At 41.6% G+C, this 9,138-nt stretch overlaps 1 long non-coding RNA gene across 1 annotated transcript; it reads right to left on the reverse strand.

Annotated features, from left to right (window-relative positions):
• Positions 1-5,320: 5,320 nt before the first annotated feature.
• LOC135459715 (uncharacterized) lies at positions 5,321-8,772 on the reverse strand. Its single transcript, XR_010443082.1, has 3 exons — positions 8,643-8,772; positions 7,726-7,897; positions 5,321-6,087 (listed from the first exon to the last, which is right to left on the reverse strand). It is a non-coding gene; the product is annotated as an uncharacterized LOC135459715 (long non-coding RNA).
• Between the last annotated feature and the right edge of the window lie 366 nt (positions 8,773-9,138).

Below are 9,138 nucleotides of genomic sequence, written 5' to 3' on the forward strand. Positions count from 1 at the left end.
GACTTACTGGCACTGAGAATTAATCTAAAAAATGTTGATAATATTAAGACCCAAACAGAGCAAAAATGGCTTTAACTCATACTTGGTTGTTTTCAACAAAATTGCTCCAACATCATTCATGCTATTTTGTCACAACAGTGCTCTATTTTGTGATAGTAATTGCCCATTGTGCTTAAGCTTGGAAGCCTCTCTTCCCTCACAATTTCTTTTTCACTTACAATTCCCTTTTCCTCAGACGCTGGATTGTCACCCATTTGCTCCTGCAGGATAGCTCACATGACACTATTTCTGCTAAGTCTAACAGAAATAGCACCTTACCTGGAATTGTCACACCTGCCAGGTGATTTGCCCAGTGATTTTTTCTCCCTTTCTGAGAAAAAAACCAAACCCAGTCAGCAGTTGAAATGCATAAAGTGGATAGACACTCAACCTCTTTGGTTCTCTGGGAAAATAAACTGGAGAGAAGTTCTGTTTTCTCAAGGGTTAGTTTTTCTTGACCATTTTTTTTTGTTCTTCTGGCTCCTGCTTGGTGGCTCCTTTCCACAAGCAGCCTGGGAGAAAGAGTCCAGGGAGGCTCTGGGGCCACCAGGGAAATCAAATGGAATCATTGCAAGTGACACAAAGCAGTAAATGAGTGTCTTCCCTCCCTCAGGCTGTTTACATTTCTAAAGCTTGGGTGATTTAAATGCTAGGATTAATTAAATGTATCACTAGTCAATTCTGTGGAAGTTAAGTACATCCATTTCGTAATGGTAAGAAAAGTGAAGAAACTAGAAACAGGAGGATATTTCTCTTTTCTACCACATCTGGTTTAAAAAGAGTATGTTTTTCTAGGCAAGCATGAAAATGGAGATGAAAGAGGAGTTCTCCATTAAAAAAAAAAAACCAAACCAAAAAAAACCCGGTTGATTATGATTATGGAAGTGGTAGGGAATGAATCAAACCAGGAAAAGCTGCTGCCAACCTGCACAAATGTTATGGCTGATTGTCAAAATTCAGTCACGCAGGAGAAGAAACACCAGGCTGTTTGTCCCTAATCAGAGTCTGACAGGGCCACACTCCACTGGCTGGAGTGAGCAGCTCCTTCCTCACTGGGGCTTCTGTGATCCACAGAAGAACCACAGAGTCATCCAGGCTGGAAAAGACTCCAGGCTCATCAAGCTCAAAGACGAGCACAGCACCACCAAGGGCAGCACTAAATTCTGTCCCCAAGTGCCACCTCTGCACATCTTCCTTACCCATGCACAGGACAAAAAACATCAATTTTTTCCAGTTAAGACAGTAAAAGTTAAAAGGCACAGCCAGGATATTTTTCCCAGGAAAAAGATCTCATTTCTGCTGCTCTGTCTGCTTTTGCACTGCTTAGAGAGAGGAAATGTGGCTCGCCCTGGTTCTCCAGCCCCAGGCTCTTTTCAAAGAGCAAACTGGCTGCCACATTGTGCACAACCAGGACAAAAATCTTAGATTTGCTCTCCAAACAAAAGCCACCTTGTCCTTTTGCTGCCAGAAGCTTTCATCACCTGCCCCTGGAATAATGAAGGATGTGCCAATGGTGGTGTTCCCATGGAGAGCTCAGAAGGCAAGTCCCCAGCTGTCCCTCAGGGGAAAGTACGAATTGTCATTTAAGAGATGCCTCAATCCTCACATTTTTAAGTGGAATCATTCCTTGACATTTTCCAGGCCAGGTAGGATGGGGCTTGGAGCACCCTGGGGTAGTGGAAGGGGTCCCTGCCCATGGCAGGGGTGGCACTGGGTGATCTTCAGGGTCCTTTCCAACACAAACCATTCTGGGGTTCTAGGATTGATATCACACTTACTTATAATAGGCATTTTTCTGGATGTGTGGGCATTAGGACAAACAATTTCAGAGATAAGAGTTCATACAGATTTCCAAAATACACAGTTCTTAAACCACCAGTTCTTCACTAGGTACAATCATACCCAAATTTTGAATTAATTAAGATTATGAACCACAAAACCCAGAATTTTCACCAAACTCCCACAGATCTCAGCTAAAGCAGGACTCTGCCCTCCTTTATGGTTTCTCACCCTGCAAAACTGGCATAAACCCTCCATGAATTTTGTATCTAGGAAATATTTTAAACCTGAAACGTTTCCAGCAGAATTGCTAATGCTGGATTCCACAGAGAAATATTCCCATCCCTGGAAGTGCCCAAGGCCAGGTTGGAACAACCTGGGAGAGTGGAAATGGTAAAAAATTTTTAGAAAATGCTAGTTAGACCAGCTAGAAAATACAGATCAATATAAACTGCAAAAGATATAGAGAAAGTCTTCAGCAGAAGAGGTTTCCATGGAAGAGGAGCAATTAATCCCACTGCCACTTAATAAACCTGGGGAAGACATGGAATTTGGGTAACACAAGCCACACAAGGTGTCCCAAACCAGGGCAGGTGCTGATGAAACACTGTTTATGGTTAAGGTGACAAGAACTACATTTCTTCCTTTTCCTGAGGAAAAAGTTGTGTTCTAAAGTGTATTTTGTTCTGAGGTAGAACAACAGTTTGGGGAAAACATAGTAATAATAGAAGTTCAAAAATACTTTTTTATAATATAATTGTTAGTTTATTGGAATAATCTGAAAAAAAAAATAAATCTGAGCAGCTGAAGAGACAGACAAAGCCAGAGACCTGGCAATTTTGAGTGGAAAGTGGATAATCACAGGGAAGGCTCCCAGAGTCAATGTTTCAAGGAGAAAACAGGATTTTAGTGGAAAAGCCACTTCTGTTTCAGTGAGGTAGCAGTCAGAAAAAATAATCCCACTGAAATTAAACCTTAGTTTGACCTTGATTACCCAAGGCAGAGTGTCTTGATCAGGAATGTGGTGAGGAGCAAGGTCCAAGTCCTCAGCAGAAGGGGAGGAACAGCAGGAAGCCACACCTGTGCTTTATCTGGGTGCACAATGAAGCCTAAAAGAACTTCCAGAAAATTTATGGGGAACTCTCAGACACCTTTCACACATTTGAGCGTAATTTTTCATAAATGCCATTGCCCAAAGTCTGGGTGACTGCAGGAAAATCAAAATCAGACTTTTTGCCCCAGCTGCAAAATGCAGACCTGTGCCTGGGGAAGGGAAACAACAGAAATGAAAGTGACAGGTAAAACTCCAGCTTTTCTTGGGACAGCAAATCCATACAGGAGCACAAACAAAGCTGCTCTGATTTATGCTGCTGACATAAAAGAATCCCCACCTAAGAGTGCCTAACAGCCCCTTTCCTCCCCGCAGCACAGGGCTGGCAGGAAATTCCAGATATCCAGGGAGCTGAGCTCCAGGAATGAAAGCTGCCATTCAGAACCAGCCTGAGCAAGGCAGCAGCACTGAAATTGAGCATCTGAGCCATACCTGCATCATAAAACCTTTCAGTTTTGGTTTTTTTCAGTTTTACCGTGGTGGGATTTTGCCACAGGACAGCCAAAGTTCAGCCCTGAGTTGCTGACATATTAAATCTAAACATACCAATAATCGTGGTGTGAAACCACAGTTTTGATTCCCATTTCAATTCTGTTTTGTTGAGCAGAGGCATTTCTGGTGCAGGGAAATAAGGTAGGATTGGGATCACACTGCACTTGAAGAAAAAAGAAAATTCCAGAACACTTTGTGCTCTTCCCCTTTCCTTCCCCCTTTCCTTCCCCCTTTCCTTCCCCTTTCCTTCCCCCTTTCCTTCCCCCTTTCCTTCCCCCTTCCCTTTCCTTTCCTTTCCTTTCCTTTCCTTTCCTTTCCTTTCCTTTCCTTTCCTTTCCTTTCCTTTCCTTTCCTTTCCTTTCCTTTCCTTTCCTTTCCTTTCCTTTCCTTTCCTTTCCTTTCCTTTCCTTTCCTTTCCTTTCCTTTCCTTTCCTTTCCTTTCCTTTCCTTTCCTTTCCTTTCCTTTCCTTTCCTTTCCTTTCCTTTTCCCTTTTTTAAAGACAGAAGTCCCATGACAAGATGCCTGTTGTAAGGATTTATGGACATCCACACAGCAAGACTGGAAAAAACTCTCTTGTGTAACAAACCTTCAGGTAATCCCAAACTGCAGAATTTAAGACTGTTCTATTGCCAGCATTTTCATAGCCATTTTTATAGCAGTGGGTTGTTTTCTCAATTATTTTCCTACAGAAAATCCCATTCCAAACAATAGGAAAAGCATTCTGGAGTGTAAATCACTGTAGCAAGCTTCAGGATATGGAGCTTTAGAGTGAACCCACCACAGAACTGCTGGTTGGGGAAAAGTCTGAGGAGATGTTTTCGTATGAGTTAAAGTGAAAAATTGTGTGAAGCCACCGCTAGGACACATTACGAGGTTTATGTGTCCAAAAAAATTTTTTTAAGCTTTCCCAAAAGAATGTAAGTTCATGCCAATGGTAATGTCAGATGATAAAGGTGTCAGTCTCATATACCAGCACTGAAAGTCCATTTACAGTGCAGATGAACCTTTATTCACACACTCAACTTCACTATTTAGTTGTTCCTATCAAGAAAACCATATGTACCTACTCTTTGTTACTCTTGTCAAGTTCATCAGCCCCCTTAAAACCACAAAAGATGGCTTTCGTTCTTTTATTTGTTCTTATTCCAGGTTCTCATTAAAACTACAACCTATCTCTACTTTCTTGCTGCCTCTATCTGCCTTATTAAAGCGTTTGCCTTAAAAAATAAAGGGGCAGACATGTACAAAGCAATGAATCAGATGTAAACAGAGGTATCTGCAGCCTGAACCTGCTTTATGATGTTCTTGGGCTGTCTGTTATGAAGCATATTTCCTGGTGAAGAAAACAGATAACCCCTCTATCTAAAAGACAATTTGGGAGCAGGGACAGGGAGTTGAATCACGATTTCTGTAGCTTGCTTTCAATGCAACCTCTCAGCACGTGCACAATGATCCTCTGAGTCAGTGAATAAACTGATTTTTAATATATTGTTAGCTGGTATGAGATGGAAAAAACTACTTTGGAGAATTTCATGTCTAGAATATTTAAATTTTCTGGCCTAAATTACTACGGTCTACAGGCAAATGTGTTTGGCATGAGTTAAGGCTTTGGCTCATGAGATAATTCTTGGCTTTCTCAGCAGTGACACAGCTTTCTCAGTCATGTATGGAGCATTTATTAATTAATGACAAGGTGTTAGTGGAAACAATTAGCTCCAAACTCCTCACTGAGCAATAGATACATGGTTTTTTAGTTTTGATCAGAGAAGGGTGTCTCAGCAACTTGCATTATTGTTGTGGCCACCATGTCAACTGGACTGCTCTCATGAGAGGGTTCGAGAAAAGACCATACCAAGACTCTAAGTCAGAGTCTAATTCAAGTCCAGATCTAACCTTTTTCTAGGCAAGACCTAATAAATTCCCTCAAATCAAACTCTTAAGGGGAAGAAAAGATACTTTATGAAGCTTTGTTCTCTTAACTCCGACACCCATGATGTCACACTAGCACAGGCAATTGCATGGCTTTCCTCACTTAAAAAACATGACTCAGCCTTAGATTTTTAGAAAATGTCTGAAATTAAGTAATGTTGTGCCAGGATTTACCTTATTGCTGCAAGCAAATTGAAACAGCCCTTAAAATATGCCAATATTCCAAACACAACAGCGAGCGAAAAATCGCCGTTTTTAAAGGCGAAACTCATTTTCTCATGCACAGAAAAAGTCCTAAAGGAGTTTTAGCTGGGAATTTTTTTTTTTGGACTGTCAGAAGCTCTGTCACAGGACCCCTCATAAGAGGCTGCTGAAAAGACCCCCGTGGGCACGAGGGGAAGGGCACGGCAGGGCCATGGGTGAGGGATGGAGACGCGCGAGCATCCGCATGCACCAGCGATAGAGAGGGACAGGGTCAGTTCCCCTGGTGCCACCAGAGCCAGGCAGGAGATAAAACACACTGAGTTACCTCAGTTTTACCTCCCTTAAAACCACTGGTGTGCCTGCAGAAGGGTTCGGGTGGGCCAAGTGCGCGAGCAGTAAAAGGTGTGCTGGGAGGCCTGACCTGAGCTGCTCGCCACAAAGTTCAGAGAGAGAGGAGGCTGAGCCCTTCCAGAGCTTCCTTTGCCACAGGAATTACATCCACATCACCAGTCCTTTCCCAACTCCTGAGCTCCTGAAAGGTTCCAAACCCTGCAGGTGAACTTTGGCATGCACGTGGTAAAAGAAATAAAATTTTGGCCGTCAATTCGTGGTACACTTGGACAATCCCAGGCAGCTGTGACTTGATTCTCACCCAGCAGTAAAAGGTATTTATATCTTCCCTTTCTCAACCTAAATAACTTGCTTATTTGGGCCAGTTATTTTTCCTGTTCTTGGCTCCAGCCCTCCCATTAGTGAGTATTATAATGTTCAGGAAAAGAAACCCAGCTGGTGGACTGAAGGCTCTGCACAAATTAAATGGGAAGCTTGCAGCATGCCTGTTTTTCATCTAAACACTTGGTGCATTTAATTCAGGGTTACAAAAGCTGCTGTGTCTTCAAGGTTTCATGTATAGGTACATCTCAGAAAAGACAGTGAAAAAAACTTAATGCATTTTCATCTATTTTATCTCAATGCAGCCTAAAGAAATATAAGCTTAAAACTATCACCATCTCTTCAAGGTCAGCCATACCTTACAGCAGGGGTGAAGCCTCCTGCATTTAGGAAATTTCTTTCCCCAAAACAACTCCCAGAAGTCCACTCTGGGTCTTCAAGCAGTTTATGGCCATGAAAGAATCTCAGAATGCCAGGCTGGTTTGGGTTGGAATGGAACCCTAAATCCCATCCAGTGCTACCCCCGGCCATGGCAGGGACACCTCCCACTGCCAGGGAACAATTCCCAATTCCCAAGATCCCATCCAGCCCTGCCCTCTGGCAGTTTAAACTTGTCCTGACCCAAAAAATGATTATTATTTTGCTCATTTTAACCAACTTTGCTCAAGAAAGTTCCTCCATGTAGGCCAAAACTTGCAAGAAATATTCCACCTGCGAGCTTCTTAATATTTTGTGCAACATGTAATACCCAAGTAGTAATTTCTAAAAATTATTCCCTGAACAGAAACTTAATTTCATCTTTTATCAAAGTTTTGTATTATCACATATAAAAGCAGTTTCTTGAGGTTTTTTTTGTTTTTTTTTTTTTTTTAATTCTTTCTTTGTCTTCTTTTTCTTCCTTAGCATAATAATGCTTGACAAGAATTCTGGAGACAAAACTAAAATGACATTATAACTTCTTTATCTCCGTTTTTTATTGTACTCAAATAGAGCAGTGCACTACAAAGTGTCTTCAAATCAGGTTTCTGAAAGTTAAAAATAAAGGATCATGATGGAATTGGAAGACTCCCACAGAAATTTCATGGGAAGTAGTGCCACTCACACAGACATTGTGTGCTTGGAAAATCCCTGCCTCCTCATCAAATTGTACTGTACAATTTATTGTCACTAAAATGCAGTACAAAAATGAAGAGAGTATGATGTGCAGCTTTGATCCCAGCTTTTCTGAAGAATAATTGCTTGCTGTAAAACCCCCTTGATTTTGGAGTTGCACTCATGGATTGTGGAGATTCTTTCCAGTGCCACAATCAAAAATCCAAATTCTGCTCCATGCCACTCTCGGTGGGTGAAGCCCTTATTGGTAGGTAGTCACCATGAGTCAAGATAAACAAATTAAATTTCTTTCACATCCACAGTCATCCTCCACAACACCCCTTTTCTTCACCATTTCACCCGATCCTGAGCAGAAATTGATCTGAACATTCAAAAATTCACTCACCTTTATTCCTAAAGTGTAAAATCCTGGAGTGGGAGAAGGAGAGGCATTTTCATGGAAAAAAACCAGGGTTTCACCCAAAGCATGTGATCCTTTTCAGAAGGTATGCATTGTTTGGAATTTTTTATGACATTCCTTCCCATCAGCTCACTGTCCTTGGTGGAAGATGGGCCTGCTGTGAGTTAATTGTGATCACTGAGTTCACACATGAGGAATTTTGTTCTGATTCAGTCAGCATGAAAACTCTTTGTGGCACAGGTTTTACTGACAGTGAGAATGGGAATTTTATTTTAATGTTAATAATCTTTTGGTGAATTTTGGACTGGGCAACGCAAGGATAAATGGGATAGTAGCATGATTGGAACAAAGCAATTAAAACTGAGCAAAAATGAGTCAGCTTTCATCTGATCCTTCTCTTAAAAGGGTTGAAGTTTTCATATTGTATATACTGTATTTTTTTTTCATATTTATTCATATAAATAGGCTCAGCTTGGCCACAGAGCGTTCCACTGCTTCCATTAAACCTTCGTGGCTTGACAGGCATTACCTCCACAGGTATCAGCCATACCCTGGTGTCTCCCACAGGCTCCTAGACAAATCCCAGCTAATTTAATTCAGGGAGAATTCTTAATTTCTCACAGGGCCAGATGGTCACTGAAAGGGGAGACACCTCATTTCAGGTCTCAGTGCAGCTCTTGAGCTCCTCAGCACCAATGTATTTGCCAGTTCTGGGAACATCTAACACGTGTCATGTGACAAGAGCTTGCCTTGGCAATCCACTCCTGTTTCCCAACACCATCCCTCCCTGAGCCCTGGGGTTCTGGGAAGAGTTGGGAGTGGGAAAGGCTGGCTGGGCAAGGGAGGCTGTCAAGAAAGGAGGTGGAAAAACTGGGAAAGTTTGAGGTAGATGAGCTAATCACCAGGCAGAGGCAGAAAATAATTCCAGGATAAATATCAGGTCCTTTGTTCCAAAGAAAACTTCTTGCTCAGAGTCAGACAGTCTTTCCCAACATCAGATAAGGTCTTGGCAGGGGGAAGCTCCAAGCACCTAAAGGACATCAATTCTGAACATTTTAGAGATTCAGTCTTGGTGCAGAGCAAGGCTGATGATGCCTGTAAAAAACTCAAGAATATTTAAAAAAAAAATTGACCTCCACAAAAGAAAATTCTCCAATTCTCAGAAATCTCCCTGAGAAAAGAAAAGAAAAGAAAAGAAAAGAAAAGAAAAGAAAAGAAAAGAAAAGAAAAGAAAAGAAAAGAAAAGAAAAGAGAAACCTAAAAGAAAAAGGTGCAAACCCATTTAGGAAGAGCACAGAGTATTACGTAGATTCTCTATTAACCCTATTTATTTGAGCAGTAGTAGCACAGAGAAGAGGAATCAGTACTTTCCTTCCTGCAGGGAGCATTGATACTCGT

The sequence above is a fragment of the Zonotrichia leucophrys genome, chromosome Z (genome assembly GCF_028769735.1).
Source record: "Zonotrichia leucophrys gambelii isolate GWCS_2022_RI chromosome Z, RI_Zleu_2.0, whole genome shotgun sequence".
NCBI lineage: Eukaryota > Metazoa > Chordata > Aves > Passeriformes > Passerellidae > Zonotrichia > Zonotrichia leucophrys.